The sequence below is a fragment of the Embiotoca jacksoni genome, unplaced genomic scaffold (assembly GCF_022577435.1).
Source record: "Embiotoca jacksoni isolate LCO1_2020_lvr unplaced genomic scaffold, fEmbJac1.0.p SCAF_24, whole genome shotgun sequence".
NCBI lineage: Eukaryota > Metazoa > Chordata > Actinopteri > Embiotocidae > Embiotoca > Embiotoca jacksoni.
This window is the reverse complement of record NW_027185375.1, coordinates 1,018,305-1,037,929: the sequence shown is the minus strand read 5'-3', so window position 1 is coordinate 1,037,929 and position 19,625 is coordinate 1,018,305. Positions and strand designations below refer to the sequence as shown.

Below are 19,625 nucleotides of genomic sequence, written 5' to 3'. Positions count from 1 at the left end.
ATATTACTATGCAGGGGTAAGCAAGGACTTCAGGAACTGGCAGCACGATCAGCCGGACAACGCAGGAGCGGTCGAGCACTGCGTCTCCATGACGGAGGACGGCTTCTGGAGAGACAACGCTTGCGCAATCGTCAAAATGCCTTCCGTTTGTTTCGTCGGTGAGCTTTTAATTTACTGGACAAAGTGATCAACAATCGAGCACCACTGAAGAAGTTACATCATTTGTCATTTTTTTAAGTGCCGAATAAAATACGTTTGACTTTTGCATAGAATAATTAAGATTTATATGTAATTTTCCACCTTAGAAAGATGTGATTTTTGTCACGTTTTTTCCCCCCTCGTTTGCTCTCCACGTAGATGGTGCTGGCGATCAGTATGTGCTGGTGACGGAGGAGATGACTTGGGTGGAGGCTCAGATCTACTGCAGGCGGCACCACACAGACCTGCTCAGCGTGAGGAGCGCGGCCGAGAACGAGAGAGTGAAGGGGGGGGTGCTGGGACAAGGCTCTGTGCAGGAGGCCTGGATCGGACTTCGCAGGGGCTCCTGGAAGTGGTCGGACGGCAGCAGCCTCACTTTTACTGCCTGGGACAGCGGACAACCCGATAACGGGAAAGGCTCCGAGGCTTGTGTCAGTATTCAAAATGGGACATTTCACGACAGGGACTGTGCCACCAAATTCAACTTCTTCTGCAAAGGTAAGTCCAAATTCAACATGTCCTTTTGTACTACTCAAGACTAGTTTGTGCATCTAAAGGTTTGTCTTTAGGCCCCAACAGACACCCACCGTTTGTGTTATTTAAATGAGGGGTTTGCTGTTTTAAAGGCGCGCGTTAAAGGGATTCCAGCAATGGAAAACAGAGCCACCGCAAAAGGAAACCCGATCCCATTGAAATTAAGAAATATAAATGCAACAAGAACAAAACGCTTTCTAGGAGATTATCAGTAAGACAGTCAATACTGTGGGAAAAACAAAACCGCGGAAAAAAAAAAAAAACCCGCTTCATAATAAAACGTCGGCAAATAAAACAGGAGGGACGGTGGATGAGATCCTGTAACAAACACCGATCAGCAGGTCCAGATCTTTCTGTGATGAGCAGGTGACTTTTCATCCAGTGCCTATGTAAACCCTATGTACCTGTGAATTCTGCCGGACACATGCAGGACCTTGAACAGCACACTTGAATAACGGGACTTGGTGGGCAGGAAAGTGCTGAGTCGTAAGAAGTTTTTTTTGTTGTTTTTTTTTCAATTGCTGGTACTTCGTAGCTCCTCCTTGTTATTGGCTGTCAATCATCATTCAGTTCCTTCAATAACTCAAGAAATGTCACCGCTGGACAAACGATATGTCTGAATATTTTGTTTTCCCTCCGACGTCTCAAAAATGTTTCCACGGGTGTAAAACCACGTTCTCTACATATTATTTGCTTTCTCTGCGTCTCCTTCTCGCCACAATAATAAGAGAGGCAGTCTCTCCAGATTTGCGCACCTGATTAATACGTGTCTTTCAGTCGTACTAAAATACACACGCAATCACTTAAATCTGCTTGGACATTGTTTTGCGGGTGGTGTGGAGTTTGCACGTGATTTTTCCACACGCAAACCTTTGATGAATCAGGCCCTAAATGTGAAATTATTCGTTTTGCAAACGTTGCAAATGTTTCTCAGACAGGATTTTTTTTTTTTTTTTCTGTAAGAGCAACAACAACAAAACGAGGCTTTTGAATATCGTTCCTGATATGGAAATGAATTGTACTTTCTTGCAACTTGACCTAACATAACATGACAAGACTACAAGACTGTGCAAATTGCAAACAAATGAGAGATTAAACAAATGATAGGTAGTGAAGCCAGACCTTTGAGATGCCTGTGAGTCCGGCCTCATTTTCTTCTTATCGCTGAAGATTGTTCTTTGTGACTTTTACTGTATCTGTGGGGTTGTTGGCGTGCGTTCACCAAATGTCTCCCTGGTGGTGTTGTGTGAAGAATAACGCTAAGAATATATAGACTTTGGAAAACCGTTACAACAAGTTGAAAATCTTGTGTGAATTTTAAGGGACATTTAAAGAAACGTTTCACAGCTCCATTTGCCCCACAGGACAAAGGACCAGCAAGAGCACAAGAAACAAATACCAAAACGCATACAAACTAGAACTACCACCTCATTGGTTGTATGTCAACCGGTCACCTTCCAGTTTCCACCCACTTCTGTCTGGACTCATATATATGTAGTGAAGTCTTTGAAGGAATCCTCACATGTATATAAATTCACAGACTTGGCCAATGAAGCTGTTTTGATGACCTCTAGAAAATAACACATCATCAAATCTTTATCTAATCCCATCAGACATTTGTGTGAAATTCGACTTCAATCACGGCCAATCAAATCAGCTCCTTTCATCCTCTCTAAAACTCATGTGGCGTTATTCACAAAAAATTGGACTTATAGAAGGAGCAGACATGAGGTCGCAGTGACCTCGACTTTTGACCTTTGGCCACCAAAAACGCATCACCTCATCCTTGATTTCAAGTGAAAGTTTTTGCCGAATTTGAACAAATTATTAGCCGTTCTCGAGTCGTAGCTTTCAAAAGAATAGGTAGATGTGAGGTCACAGTGACCTTAATCCTTGAACCCCAAATTTTAAGCAGTTTATCGCTGGGACCAAGGGAACGGTTGTTCCAAATTTGAAGAAATGTCCTCCGGGTGATCTTGAGATATCGCAGTCAACGGCATGGGACGGATGGACACATGTATGTAGCACGCGCAGGAGAGACAGGCCACCTGCAAACATAACGCACCTGTAAACCAATAAAAAATAAAGTACTTGACCAATGGCAAAAAAAAAAAATCAAACAGAATCGCTTCCACCAGCTCTCAGCACAAACACATTTCAATTCAATGTGCCATGACATTTTCCTCGTTTTTGCAGTCAATACAACTGAAGTAACAAAAAAAAAGTCGGAGTTCGATTTTGTCTCATCAATATTTCTCCAAGTATCTGTCTAAAAAAAACAACAAAAAAACAACAAAAAAACTTGAATATGAGCAACAACAACAACAACAAAAATCCAACCATGAATCCAGGTTCTGTTTGATATTTACAATTTTTTTTCTCAGGTCGTCCGCCCTCTGAAGTGATCACAAATCAACAGACTGGACCCTCCCACACCGCAGAAGGTAAACTGCATGGCCCCGACTATAACCGTAATTCAGACGTCACCTGATTTAAGGGGTGTGAACGTTGAAACAGAGGTTGAAGACTCGGATGTCAGAAGTCCTGCATTCAAAAGATTTAGTAGGAAAAATAATGCTGTGGATCAATTTGTAACTAATTAATGTTCATTGAATTCTTTCATAGCTGCCGTCACGGCGGCTATGCTGCGGACAGGTAACGTGACGGATGATTTTATTTTATTTTTTTAAATTGAGCATGCTCAACTTAGAAGAATAACAGTTTTCCTTTTTCCACTCTGTTTTAAGTGCACGGTAACATTGTTATAATAATATACTAGAAATATCAACATTGTAGGTAGAATTTTTTTTTTTTACATTGTGAAAAGTGGACAGTGATGTTTAAAATCTTTTTGTAATACCACCTCGCCAATCACACGAGCAACTATTTTTCAGATTATAAGAAGAGATCTCTGGTGAAGATCAGCGCCGACTTTGACATGAGTGAGCCTCTCATCCAACAACAAATCCAAAAGCAGGTGGGAGATGAATTTCCACTATTTTCTTTATATGTTCTATATGTGTATTTCCAAAGACAACTTCCTTCAACCAATAAGTAATAGCATCGTGTCAGCTAAAGCAAAAGCTATTTGGTTAATTATGGAGTAAATAAAGGTAAAGACTGATTGTTACGTATGCTTCCAAGCTGGAGACGGAGATGGAAAACAGGGGCATCAGTAATTTTAAGATACGCTGGAGGATATCTGGGAAATGAGTTTCGCACATAGGAGCCCGAGCCCGTACAGTAAGGCTTTGAACATAACATTTTCTCTCATTCCTTATTAATTTATTCATATTTGTCTGTTTTTCTTTTCACACTTCTAGAGTTAATGCCATGTACCAAGGAATATATATACATATATATATTTTTTTATTGTTGTGTAATAAAATAGAATAATGATACTTTTAATGCTAATGCTGTCCTTTCTGCAGCTCGTGTGAGAAAAAAATTCCAGCTTGAGACTCGGCGCACCAGAAGGACTCGGAAGTGAACAAGAAGCACAGCGTGCGTGTACAGGAGGGAATGCAATGACTTTAAACATATTTACATTTTGAACCTACTATTTTCAGTTTAATGCACGTCAAAATAAACGTATGCAACTTATTGAGACAGATGTTAAAGAAAGGTGCAGTGTACATTTTTTGCATTTAAAAATATTGTGTGAAACATTTCCATGTTATGTTTAAAAAACGGATTTTAATTTTTTTTTTTTTAATTTTTTTACTTTGTCATATTACATACAAATAAGAGCGTTTCCTTAGATACGCTTATTCAGTCTCAAGATGTATGGGGAACTATTGGCAGAAATTGAATTTAATATCATACAAATGAATAAATTTGAAAAGCAAACCTCATTTGCCCAGTTAGTCTTATCGTCACTGCGTGAGATGTTGTGAGATTTCACGTTTAATGTCCATATGTTCACACTTTTATTTTGCATTTATTCAAAAAATAGATGCTTTTGTTGAAAGTGAAATACAAATAGTGCCTCAAATCATCACGTCCAGCCTGGAACAAGAGGCCACAAGGCTATTACCTGTACGTAACAAGTGCCTATACATTTTTGATTGATGATGTTTGATTGGACTGTTCAAACCCCATTCCAAAAATATCAATATGATATCAAAATGCAAAATTATCCCAGGAAATGTCTCTGTTTGTGGACGCAATGTTGAAATTTTTGTTTTAATAGATAGATTTGTAAATGCTTGTTGTTAGTAATGTGTCTGTTCATGTGTTGTGTCGTCAGGAAATCTGCCTGCTAAAAGGTTTGTGTTTTATTTTGAAGGTCTCTCCTGTCTTGTTGTTCCAGTTCCTGCGTGTGTGTTTCCTTCACCTTGATCTTTCTCACCTGTTTCCACTTTACCAGCGGCTTCCTCTGTTCCCTGTTCTCCTTTCTTCTTTCTCAACTTGTTGTTGTCCTCTTGTTTCAGGTCAATGCCTTCGTGTTTGCTTTCACCTCGCCTCTCCATGTATTTTATTGCTTACTTGGTTGTATGCCTCTGATTTAATAATTTAATTTAATAATCTTTTCTTAGGGCGCAGTTTAATTTTCTAGTTTTTAGAAATATTTTTGACTGTGTCATATTATATGCAAATAGGAGTATTTCCATAGATACGCTTATTCACTCTCAAGATGTAGGGGGAACTGTTGGCAGAAATTGAATGTAAAATCATACAAATGAATAAATTTGAAAAGCAAACCTCACTTGTCCAGTTAGTCATCTTGTCACTGCGATGTTCTGAGATTTCATGTTCAATGTCCATATGTTTACATTTATTTTGCATTTATTCAAAAGATAGATGGTTTTGTTGAAAGTGAAATTCAAATAGTTCCTCAAATCACCACGTCCAGCCTGAAACAAGAGGCCACAAAGCTTTGACTTGTATGTAACAAGTGCCTATATATTTTTTTAAGAAAGAGCTAATGAAGGATTGAGAAAGAGAGCAAAGTCATGTTTGGAGAATGACTTGGTTTAAAATAATGCAAAACACAGACTGGAAATAAAAGTGAAGAACTGGCCAGAATCAGCAGAAGTCCAGTCTTGAAAAGATTAGGTTGATAGCTCTGAACTGAAATTGTTGAGCCGGCCCTTCAATGGGAAGGACAGATAGAGGTGGGTATCATCAGCATAGTAGTTACTGTTTGACTGGATGGTCAGACCAAAGATCATATGAAGAAGAGCAAGCGACCAACCGCAGATCAACTTTGAATGATTACGCTGAAGAAGGACTAGAATTGAATAATGTTTTTTTCTCATGTAAAGTGTAATTTTACAACTCAAATTCTAAAAACTTAAACAATTTCAAATTTATACAAAAAAAATTAAGCTTACTTTAAAATTAAGGAAGAAGCCTGGTAAGACTGCCAAAACAAAACTGCTGTCAAATAACCCAAACACTCAGGTGGGCAACCAAATGAGATGTTTAACCAAGTGATGTCAGAGGACCATTGGAACATTTGTGTGCTATGAACATGAGTAAATGACACACAGAGGGGGTTTTTGTAGGAGAGATTAAAAAAAAAATAAAAAAATAAAACTCTGAATGGAGCAACACATTTCTCAATGGTGGTTGATGGTGGTTTACTTTAGGATTGTTGGGGCAAAAAGAAGAAACGTGCTTAACATATTTTTAGCCATGCTAGTGCTCCACAGATCAGATTTACCACTTTGGTCCCGACTGAATTAACTCCCCAACCATCCAGTTGTTGGTGAGTGAACACAGTGGAAATGTTATGATGAATCCTCAAACTTTACCATTGGTCTTTTCTTCTTTTTTTTTTTGTGAATCTGCAATTTTGGGATAGTTTGCCCCGAAATTTGTAGAAATACTCCCCCCTCATGTCCTTTCTTTTATTGAACTATCCAACAGTTTGTGACCAACCATTCCAATCAGCCTCAGCTGTGTTTTATGTAGTGCTAATAAGCATGCTAACACGATGTAGCCTACCAAGATGGTACTGCATACGTTCACATTGCCATTATAATGTTAGCATGCTGATTTTATTGGAAGGTTTCATTCTTAATGTTAGCATGGTTATTTACAGTACTTAAAAGCATCTTTGTGCTACAAGAACAGCCTTGCAGAGTTACTATGGTAACTCGTCACGATTTTGAGGTTTCCCAAATACATATTGACTCATTTCATAGTATCACAAGGGAAAAGGTCTGAAAACCACCGCAATAGGCCATTTACACAAACAGCAAACACTTTCAGCTTATTATTGTTTGAAAACGGACATTTTCTTGAAATCTCTTTGCTTCAAAGACCTGCATGATCTCGGCAGAAGTTTACATTCATTCCTTCGATTTCATTTACTCATTGTCTTGCCCGAGGCTGACTTGCCTTTCAGAAGACGGATGTGAAATTCACTTCTGCTGCCGTCTCCCTGTACGTCTCTTTAGGTCGGCAGGACGGCTACGAAAGGTATGTGTATTTCTTGGAGAAACAAACCTGGGTGAGCAGTCAAGAGCTGTGCAGACAAAAGCACACTGACATGGCCTACATACGTACCGATTCAGAGGTCACCGGTTTAGCCGACAACCAAGTGTGGATCGGTCTGTTCAAAGACAACTGGATGTGGTCCAATGGAAGAGAAACCTCCTTCAGGTATTGGCTGAGAGGTACAGATTATTCAGGAAACTGCGCTTCAGTTGCAGGCGCACGGCACAGACGCTGGGTTGAAGCTGATTGTAACCAGAGGGCCACGTTTGTCTGTCAGGGAGGTGAGTTCCTAAATCTTAAATTCCTCACTATTGATCACTTTCATTCATTTCCCGAAAACAACGGTACTGGAAAAGAGTTGAATCTTGCTTTTTATTGTTAAGCTGAAAATCTTTGAAAATGATGGCATTATTAAGGCACTAAACCAGCTTCATATGCGTTTTGATTCGACAGATCTCAAAGTGAAGAGGATTGTCATAAGGATGAAGCTGCACTCTGGCGATGCACTCCTGAAGAAGGTACAAAAATAACTGATACAATAATACTTAATATGCATCTGCTTTTGAAAAACAGAAAATTACACTTTTCAGGCATAACATTTACATTGAAATGAATCATGAAATTCCTGTATGTCTGTGAAGATTCTCTGTCATGTACATATTTATAGACTGATTGAAGAACCCATTTTTGTTTCTAACACTGGTGTTTGCCTCCAGTTGGAGACAGACCTGCGACATCAGAGCGTGACTGATTTCCATCTCCGCTGGCGCGGTGACAGAGGTGGACTCGTCTTCAGACGTGATGAACAGTCGGAGGTCGCTGAGAAGAGGGGTGAGTGTAGCCCCCTAAATCGTACACAAAGTGGAAAATGCTCTCCCCAAAGGTCACGAGATCACACTACGAGCACCTCTAGAGCTCACACGTGAACACATTATAATTCATACAGAAGACAAAGTGTAAAAAGGCCGATTTGTAGTTTCACGGGGCCTCGTGTACCGAACTATTTCTTGCACACATTTGTCATTTTGGATTTTGGATCACAATCCGGAACCCTTAAGTTCGTTCCTAAGTAACAAATATATCATGATTTGTATAAAATGAGCTTCTTCGAGCGGATAAACAGTTTAGATGGACCCAGTGCTGTTCGTCAGGCAAATATCCATTAGTTAGTTGGAAAACTAACCTTAAGTTAGAAAAAAAAAAGCCTAAAATAAACATCGACCACGACAAGGAATCCAACGAGCTTTCAAAATAAAAGTTAATTTCTGGCTCTAAATTGTTTTTCTAAAATCCCTTTTTTTTTCTCTTTACAGGAGGCTGATTGTTAAGCACAGGAGCCCATATGGTTTCACTCCAGATGTTGGAGCTAAAGTGGATTGAAATGTAATGTAGAAGAAGTCTGATTGATCATTTGAAGACCGTATAGCTTCAGTGTATTGATGTGGACTTATTCATTCTATCTTGCTTCATAGGAGCTGATGAATGTATCTTCTTTTAACTCACCGGCCTTCTTAAGTAAATAAATGAACTGCCTGACCTCCTCGATTTTATCGAGTCTATACTTTGAAAATATGATGTTACATACACATTATTTACATTTGTAAATATTTACATGTTGTTGGCAACATTTATGTATTTACAGTTTTTCCTGATGAATGTGAGATAACTTATTAGTTACTTGAATTGAGGTCCAAAATATGAAATTTTCCATGATTTTTAGAGTCCCTAAAAAACCTTGTTGACTTTTATGACGCTGCTATTGGTAATTAATTTAATATATTTATCAATATTCAAGTTAAATTTGAATTGTGACTTTATGTGAGTAGCATGATTTGATGCTATAAAGTCATTAAAAAGGGTGATGTTATTAGTTGTACGTGACATTAGTGGCTTTATACCTTTATGTTTTGACCCAACAAACAACTGAAACAAATGAATGACATCCGGTCTAAAATCATTTTCATGATCTCTGTGGTGATTCAGAGACTTGCCTGAAACTCTTCATCCTGAAATCTTTTTGCTCGTACAACCACATGTAGCCAAATATGCGGTGAATACAAACCAAACTCACCGCATGTGTTTGCATACGTGTTGAATAAGTACACCCTGACATCGATTGAAGGTTCAGGACTCCAGAGTCAGACCACAGCAGATGCAGTGCAGCGCATCAGGTACTTTTATAACTTTGATTATCAACAATTATTATAAATATTTAAATTTTCTTAATTTTTGCTGCTCGTTACTGTGCAGGTGGACAGAATATCAATACTGAAAAATGTATTGTGTCTTGTTTTTAGGTTTTAAATATTTAGACTGTACTTATAAATTAGGAATTTCTTCTGATTTATTTCTTATTGTGCGATAAAGAAAGAATGCCTGGCTGAACATCAACTCTTTCTTCTATACTTTTGCAGCTATGGATCACAAAGGGCTTATTTGTTCAGGTAAATCTTAAAAGTGTCAAGAAAATCTCTTTTTGTGAATGGATGTCTTGAGTATTATCTTATCAATATAAGATAATACTTTGGTCTTCAACATGCTTCAGTTTTAGTTTTTTAGTTTAGTTTTTTTTTAGTTTTAACCATTTAAAAAAAATCTTCTGAATTATGAAGATCAAGCTTCACAACATCGTTAGATATAAAATAGCACACCATCAATATCATACTGGATTACTGTAGGCATTATCAGTTTAGTATTTTTTGAAAAAAATTATGAATCAGGTTACTGAATAAACTAAAAACAATAATAAACTTTATTTGTGAGGTGAAGTTTTACCCATTCAAATGTTGGAGATTTGGTTTGCAGTGAGGTTTAACGTAATCAAATGACTGTATGGAAACTCAGGGTGTGTGAGATTAGCTTGCAAAACACAGATGTTCAACAGCAAAGGTGGAAAGTTCTGTCATTACATACAGATATCTTCTGTAAACTCAATCTATACTTCTGAGGACACCAAAGTCATGTACAGCATGTGAAATTTAATCCAAATATAGTTTTTGATGGCTACCAAATGTTTAACGATAAGGATTTGAACACAAATTAAAATTGAGCAAAGAACTTTCTGATCAAAAATGAAATGAGTTAATATATTATTAAATACTGCCCAACCCACCCGCTGTTTGGTTTGCAGGAATTTTCCTGATGATTTTGATGGCTACCACCAGGACTAACGAGATTCGTCCCACAGGTAAGCAAGCATTCACTACAGCACTGGGTTCCAGTTTTTTGTGCGTCATTACATTTATGCTTATAATTCTTTAAAAAAGCAAAAAACAATTGAGTTGTTGTAATTTCAAGGCACTTTACACTTAATGGCCACCTTGTGCTAAAGCATGCAATACACCCATCAGTCCACCACAGGACAGCATGACAATGTCATAATTTTGTCTTGTCCAGGTGAAAAACCATGTGGTTTGGTTAAGAAAAACCAACTCACGTGGTTGGGTTTGAAGTTGGCTTTTATATCCATCCAACTCATAGACTGCATATAAAAGATGCAACTACCCCCAACCTGCCTCCCTACACTGACATGCTGTCCTCTAGTGGACTAGTGGGTGTTTCACCAGCTTCCCATGCTGGTAGGTGTGGTCGAAGGCCACATGACATTTGTCACGTGACCCGTGTCATGTGATGCACATATTCTTTCATGGCAAGGCCAATCATAACCTTGACATGATGCCCTCTAGCGGACTGACAGGTGTTTTTACTTACTCTGGTGTGATACTGGGATGGAGGCCAGTATTGGATGGGCAAATCTGATACAGCATTTTGCAGTGGTTTGTAGGGTTTTTAGCTACCTAAGAATCTTATTTTTTTAAATTTTGACCACAGTGAATCGACAGTACCTGTTTGTTTCAACTCCTATGAATTGGAGTGATGCTCAAGAATTCTGTAGAGCCAGCCACAAAGACCTGGCCAACGTCGACAGCATGGAGGAGCACGAAAAGCTGAAGAAGATCATCGGCACAACTGAAAAGATAGTCTGGATTGGCCTGTCAAGATCAGAGACAAAGCAGTGGGGGTGGTCTGAGGGCATTGCAGAATTGGAGTGGAGACCAAGCAATGATGATGGTGACTGTGTGTGGATGGGAGGAGATGGAACCTGGAACCTCGAAGACTGCAGCACCCTCAAGCCTGCTGTGTGCTTTTACTGTGAGTTACAGCAGTGAATAATGGTGTTTTGTTTCTAACTTTTCTAACATTAATACACAAATCTGTGAATCCACATGTTTTTGTAATGATTGACTTTTCATGACAAAATGTTTTGTCGCAGCGAACATACTTTAAAAGACTAAAATCCAGCTAGTGACCCTCAGAGGCTGCAATGTTCTTAAGACACGACAGTACAAAAGCAAAACTAAAAACATACACACACATAGAAAAGTGTCCAATGGCGTAAACATATATTAATTCAATGAGCAGCCTAAATTTGCTCAGGATATGAAATTACAATACATTATTCAGCTCAGTAAACATAACTACACATCATTACATTACATATTGCAAATTAATTAATGATATTTATTGTATTTAAGTTGATAACAACAGCTTAGAAATTTATTCTCTGGGAACCTGAACAATCCCAAAATTTTTTTAGGCACATCATGAGAAAAAAAAAAAGACAAAGAAGTTCCTCCGACAGAATGATGTATCGATTTTATAAATAAAAAAAAGAAAAAGAAAATCTTTTTTTTTGTTTTGTTTTTTTTGCAGATGACAGCTACGGGATAAAACAATATTACTTGTATAACATTTTGCAGTCTTATCGAACAGCCAGGATAAACTGCAGATTGTTTTATTCTGACCTGGCCACTGTAAACAGTGATGACCAAAATATAGAGATTAAGGTGGCTGCAAACGGCAACGATGTCTGGATCGGGCTGTTCAGAGACGCCTGGAAGTGGTCTGACGGAAGTACTCGCTCTTTTAGAAACTGGTACCTAACTGCCCCTATTAATGTTGGAGGAAATCGGAACTGTGTTTCGATGAGAGGATCCTATGGATACCAATGGGGTGATAATGATTGTTCTAGAAAAAGTGCTTTCGTCTGTAACGGTGAGTAATTTATCACAGATTTTCACAAATATGTATGCTGTTTAACAAAGTGTCAATGCAATATAGCCTTCAGTATTTCTCAATTCTGGTTCTGTTTTCTGGTTCCATTAGATCACACATTTAATGTGGGATTGTCATAAGGTATTGTGTTAAATGTCAGAAAGCTCTGCATAAATGCTGTCGGAGTAAACGATTGAAGAATAATACATGTTTATTCATTTCAGTATTTCATGAGTGCTTATGTGATTTATACACGTTTACATTGTTGGGAAGGACAGTTTGTGCTTTCTTGTCAGGAGTTAGATGGGAAAATTGACACCAAGATTAAATTCATGCAGTAAATATATAGACTAGTTTGACTCATTGCAGACTAATTGTTAACAGTCAGTTAGCTTCGTTTAGCAAAACTGTTTTTTGACAGATGTCATAAAACTTACAATACTCAAAGTGCATTATGGGTTTATCTGCCATTCTGGAGGTGCTATGTTGTCGAAGGTGCTCAATGTTCAACTTAGAAATTGTTGTACCTTTACTGATTAAATGGTACAATGTTTTATAAGATGTTATAAATTGCAAATAATAAGTCCCGAGATAGACACGGTAGAAAAATCTACCATGAGGCAAGATTTTTAAAGTTTCCCACATGGAAAAAAGGATACGTTAGTATATTTCCCCTAAATATTTAACAAAAACATATTTATGTTATATGTATGTATTAAAATTAACTATTTAAATGAATCTCTGTTTTGGGGCTTTAGCACAGGGGACCAAGAGATTTGTGGTGAAACTGGAAATGAGCTCCGCCGTAAATCTGAATCTTCCCACAGTGAGTGAATCACTCCTGCAGCAGGTGAGAGTAAAACAAAGACAAACACAGACACTCACAGTAAAATGCGTCTTTACATTTTCATATGTGTTTTCAGGTTCAAACCCAGTTTGAAAAACAGGGTTTGTCAGGTGTCAAAATCAGCTGGCGAGCTGTTAAAAATGAAACAATCTTCCGTCGCAAACAAGACAAGGACGATGGAACCAAAAAAACAGGTTTGTAAATTTTTGGGGGGTTTTGTGCACTGGAACAACAAATCACCTCCACCTTTGAAAACACTTTTATTTTCCTTTAAAACAAATTCATAGTTTGAAAGTGAAACAGGTTCTGCTTCATGAACTTATTTAATGAAGGATTTTATTCATTTTTAGAATTGTGAATCCAGGTCCCTGAATAGAAAGGTCATTGAAGACTCCTGCTTGGTAAGGTTGTGAAGAAGCAGCTGTTCAATGACGACAAATAAAATCCTGCGTACATGTCATAAGAAACTTTGTTTTGTGGAGTATATGCTAAATGCTCCACTATGCTCACCAGCTTGCAACTCTCGCTGGTTGATTTGCTGTTTTTTTTTTTTTTTGCTCCTGCGTTCTGCAGCTACATTTTATGGGAGCAGCGAGCGTGAATGTAAACAGTAACGGTGAAAAGTTAACAGTAGAGTTGTAAAACCAAAATAATGAGCTGAAAGATGTTAAATCGCTCCATAGAACTGGGCTGAACTGCAGAGTTGAGTAATAATTCTCATCATCATGAGAAAAGTTATTTGCTTTTGTGTTTTGTTGTTGTTTATGTATTTTGCACTTCAGTGCCACCGAAGCAAAAATCCATTGCCAGCACATTATCATTTCACCCAATGATTATGTAAAAATATTGTCTGTCTGTATGTGAATGAAACATGTTTTGACTAAGTCCAAAAAGAGATTACATATTACTCTAATTCCAAAGTCTTTGCTCTGGCTACCTGTCCGCTTCAGAATTGATTTTCAGATTGTTTTATTGGCTTTTAAAGCTCTTAATGGTCTTGGTACATCTTATTTATGAGATTTGATTGTATTGTATGAACTTTGTCGAGCCCTCAGGTCTTCTGTTAGTGGCCTTTTAATTACACCTGGGGTCAAAACAAAACCCCACTGGAATCTTTTCGTTACGATGATTCACGTCTCTTCAGCCTTCCTGAAGACCTCAGGGCTGCAGAAAACGTTGATATTTTTTAAAAGCAAATTTAAGATCTACCTTAATTTTGCCTTCATTGAATTCTATTGATTTAATGTATTTGCTCAGTTGTCAACTTATTCATACAATTTATTTGGTTTTACTTCTTAGTATATCTAATTTAGTTTTTTATGAAATTTGAAATTGAATTCTATTCATATAATCTTAAATATAATAATTGTCTAAATATTCATGCATTTTAGTTGGTTTTACTTGGTATATATACTTTAGTATTTAGTTAACTTTGAATATCATTTATTTTATTCATTTATTAAATTGTCTACTTATGTAAACAATTAGCTGGTTTTACTTCTTGGTATATCTATTTTATTATTTCATTTAACTTTTACTTTTGTCTACTTATACATTTTAGCTGGTTTTACTTGTTGGCAAATGCTTATTCTCTAATTTAGTGTTTTATTTAACTGTAATCCTGCCATGATGTTTCTTCATTGCAGATATTTGTGTTTAATAGCATATCTGAGTTCCTCTGTTCAAGTTTAATTGATTCTTTTATCCACATAAAGTAGTCATTTATAGTTTTGCAGTGAATGGAAAGAACGTGTGTGTGTGTGTGTATGTGTGTGTGTGTGTGTGTGTGTGTGTGTGTGTGTGTGGCTGGTGGTGGGGGTATTGTTTTTATTGTTTTTAAAGCTCTTTGTGTAAACTGTACTTCGATGAAAAGTACTATACAAATAAAGTCTGATTGATTGATTCAAATAAGACATGTTGTTGCCTGTATTATCCTTCTTTAGATTTAGAATGATTATGCACTGTATTCTTGAAGCAAAGATCTTATTAGAAAGCCTTTTGTAACATAATACAGTTTCACTGTTTGTTATGTATAACGTATATTAATGAGGAACGATGTGTTTTGGATATAGAATATGTCTTAATAAACTTAGCAGCTTAATAGTGATGCTGCATTATTTTAATTGAAATGTTAAACACATTAAATATATCAGGCTTGTAAAGTGATCATTTACAGGAAAGCAGGATTTATAGGCTGCTTGTCATTTATGCAGAAACAAAACTGCTCAGTGGCATCTCGTCTTTCAAGTATGAGCTATTTAAGTTGTGTTCACCCACACACACAGCAAAACTATTGTTGTCATTGGTATTTTGGTTTACCAACGTCACCACACTAAGACATACTCAATATCAAAGATTCCAGAAGACTTAGTATGCAAAAGGCGTGGCTCAAATCGTTTATAAATGACAATCTCAGTCTCCACAATCATCCACACACCTGCTGGAAGTCAAACAGGTAACAAGATTTTCAGAACATTTGCTGCTTTTCGAAACTTTCGACTTTCGACTTTCAACTTTCGAAAGTTGTTTTTTTTTTTTAACTAAAAGATATCAGTAAGTAAAAATATGGTCTTTTCTTCTTTCTTTTTTTTACCTGTTTGATTGGACTGTTCAAACCCCATTCCAAAAATATCTTTATGATATCAAAATGCTAAATTATCCCAGGAAATGTTTCTGTTTGTGGATGCAATGTTTTATTTTTTGGGAATATATACATATATTTGTAAATGCTTGTTGTTAGTAATGTGTCTGTTGATGTGTTGTGTCGTCAGGAAATCTGCCTGCTAAAGGTTTTGTTTTATTTTGAAGTTCTCTCCTGTCTTGTTGTTCCTGCTCGTGTGTTTTCTTCACCTTGATCTTTCTCACCTGTTTCCACTTTACCAGCGGCTTCCTCTGTTCCCTGTTCTCCTCTCTTCTTTCTCAACTCGTTGTTTTCGGTTCTCGTATTTCTGTCCTCTTGCTTCAGCTCAATGCCTTTGTTTTTACTTTCACCTCGCCTCTCCATGTATTTTATTGTTTACATGGTTGTAAGCCTCTGATTTGGTAACTAAAGTCTGAAGCTTAAACCTCCTGCTTCCTCTGCCGTGCGAGGAGGTCCTCTCTTCCTGCGAACACTTGTGACCCAAATGAATGAATTGGTTTCTTTTTGACAGTGGCATAAATAATCTATTCTTCATTTTCTTTTCTCCTTTCTTTTGTGTTTGTTGTTTTTGGTTGGGTGAGGGTTTGGAATTTTTTGTTTCTCCATGGAGAAAAGAAAAGGACAAATTGAACATTTAAAAGAGGAAAATAGTTCCCATTAAAGACTGCATAACATAGAATAATAATAACAATATTGTTCTTGTATATCTTAAACCTAAATCATTAACATTCATCCCTCATCCTCACGTCTGCAGGTATTTGAATACTGCTGGATTAAAACGAAGAAAACAGTCAAAAGTCAAAGCCACTATGGAGCGTAACTCAACAGAATCTGGGACCACTGATGTCATTGATGTGGTTGCTAATAAACAGATTAATTTTGATGACTTGTGGAACCGGCACCTTTCACAGTACGTGCAGCAAAACCCAAATTCCACCAACACGCAACTGTTCTCGGTATTAGCGCTGCTGAACGCATACGTTCCCGATTCGTCCCTCTCGATGCAGGAGTGTCAGCACATCCTCGGACCACCTGATCCCATCCACGGAGGCCCCCCCTTCAGTCAAAGAATGGTGCCATTTACTGAATTAATTGACACATCTGAAAATGTGCGTATTGACCCAGTGATTGCACAGAAAGTTGTGGAGCGACTCGCTGACTCCGGAGTTACCCGAAGCAATACAGCGAACCTTTTGATGTCCTTTCTTTGCGGAGATCAGCCGCAACCAGACATCGTCCAACACATCAAAGATTTGCTCACAAAGAGAGAAATGGGGGAAAAGGGTAAAGAGGAGTTCTCGAGGTTGATCACCCATATTTTTGAAGAAGAGACATTGGTCCATGCAGTCTCTGTGTTGGAAACGGCTTCAGATAAATTCAAACAGAACCCCAGTTTTCCTCAAACCATCTCTCGTCTATATCTCAACAAATACAAAAATTGCAGTGACAAAGCAGAAATTTGGGCAAAGAGAGCCATTAAAAGAGCTCCAAAGAACTCGTACGTGGCTGACACTCTTGGACAGGTTTATAAGAGACGTGTGAGAGCCTGTCAAGTGCAGAATATTTTCCATTGTGCGACAGAGGCCTTGCGAGCTTTTAAAGATGTGGAGAAGAAAGCTGAGCAAGAAGAGGGCCCAGAAAGGCATGACATAGCTGACACTGTAAGCATTTCAGATAACTTCAACAACAGAGGTCTTTTTGGTTTCATTCAAGTGGCAAATATAGTCTTCGAGAAACTGGGCAACGCTAGTGTTCAAATAAACTTGAAAGAAGTTGAAGCCAAGTTTGAGTTTTTTGAATGGTATCTGACCTACTCCAGGCTGGACATGACCTCCTTAGAGCCAACATTCTTCTGGAAGGATGTTGCAGAGTGTTATAAACACTACACAGGGCAAACAGCAGCTGAGTCCACCAGCTTTCCGGGCCTTCTTGATCGTCTGAATCAGGGCCGTTTCATTTCAAAGGGAAGACGTGCAGGATTTGAGGAAGCCGAGATAACAGCGGACGCTCTACAGTCAATCCGAGACACTTTGAGAACTAGCCAGGAGAAAAACGCTGACGACGTCAAAGTAGCAGAGAGGTACATCCTCTCCAACATCATCTTGAGCAACAAGATGCCCAACTCTCCTCAGCCCACCCTGGTGCACGAGCTCCGAGCAATAATCTTCCAATTATTGGACACGGAGGTCGGGCGCAGAAGCCCTGAGTTTTACCTTTTGGTTCTCATGTTGTTCTGCCCGGAGGAACGGGCGACGCAAGAGCCTGGCCTGGTGATTAACATCGACCTGCAACGGTACGTCACATTCATGGCGGATGCATTTGAGAGAGTCGGGTATGCCAAGTACCTCCGAGGCCGTTACCTGTTGCCACTGTTTTTTCTGGGAAAAGGCTCCGGACTGAGCAAGTGGATTCACAAATCAAGGTTGGATGCAATCGTGGAAGAACAGGTGGACACGGAGCTCGCTGCTAAACGAGATAGAAGAACTGAGATGAAAATGCAGCGCATCAGTGATATGTGGTGCAGTGGGGAAGTGTGGCAAATCCCACAAGTCCAAGAAATCCTTCTCCCAGTCTGGGTAGAGCCTTTGACAAATCCACGGGAAGTGTTTATCTATGTAGGAGGGAAGAAAACTAAAGCAATAACAAAAGCTAAACCAGATGGATCAGCCCTGAGACTTTACTACCTCGGCTTCACCATTCAGGGTCCTGTAGTCTTCTAGGTGGACAATGATGACGATGATGATTATCAATGGCCGTAATAAAGACGCAACAACCACTAGCTTGACAACAGGATAGACCACACTGTTAATGTTTAAAAAAATGATTGGAACACATGGATTCATGAAAAAATACAAGCAAAGTTTGCAAAAAAATAAAAAACATGTTTTGTTTAATGTATAATGTATAATAATATATGTAATGTGTATAATATATTTATACATTTAAATGTAAGTTTGAAGCAGTAAATTATCTTTGTTTAAATAATTAAAAGGTGGTTGGGTGTATAAAATATGCTCTTTTAAATTCAGGTTTCGATCTTTATATTTTTATTAACCATGACTCAAAACAACATTATCTTAACCATGAGTCTTTAGCGTCATATTTGAATCATACTTCGGTAGCAAAATGTAAATATTGAAGAATTATCAGTTTGAAAATGCCAAAAGTGACATTTGGTTTGATAAGAGCTGAAAAATCACGCAGTCTAAATCTGTTATGATTCAGATAAAAAAAAAAAAAAAAGACTTTTTTTTTTTAAAGTTTTGTTTTGTGGCCTACTTTTATATAAAGAAAGTTAAATTGTTGTATTGGGCTGGATGGGATTTTGCAGATATGATATTTTAGGAGTTGCTGCTTATATTCATTTTATTTGAGGTTTTTATGTTGGTGTATTCCAACATAAAACCCTGTTTTCAAAGAATTTACTTCTGACAATGTATTTAAAAAAATGGATGCAGTTGTTTTGGCAATAAAAATATAAGCTTCCAATGGTATTTTTGCTTTGCATTTCTTCTTGAAGATCTTAACTACAGCTTTGAAGCCTTTAGTTTCCTTCATGTTTTTTTGTATTTTTTTGTATTGCTTTGCCCTGGATATGCTGCTGTAACGTAAAAATTGACGAACTTGGATCCTTTACCCAAGCAATACAGCAGTGTAAAAATACTGTACATAAAATTTCTCTTGCAGTAGAGGAATTTAGTTTTACTTTATACTGTAAACTGTTACATAGTTTAGCGCAGTGGTTCCCAACACAGGGGTCACAAAATAAATCTGAGGGGTCCTGACAAACAATGAAACAACAAATCTGGAAACATTTGGGGTTTTCGCAAATATTTTTGGGGTCAAATGAGATCATTTGAACAGTTGTCAAATTAGTGCAGTAAAAAAGTACAATATTTTTCG

The 19,625-nt window shown here is 37.8% G+C and overlaps 1 pseudogene; it reads left to right on the top strand.

Annotated features, from left to right (window-relative positions):
• Positions 1–16,531: 16,531 nt before the first annotated feature.
• On the top strand, positions 16,532–19,172 carry LOC138203800 (sterile alpha motif domain-containing protein 9-like; annotated as a pseudogene).
• The last annotated feature ends 453 nt before the right edge of the window (positions 19,173–19,625 follow it).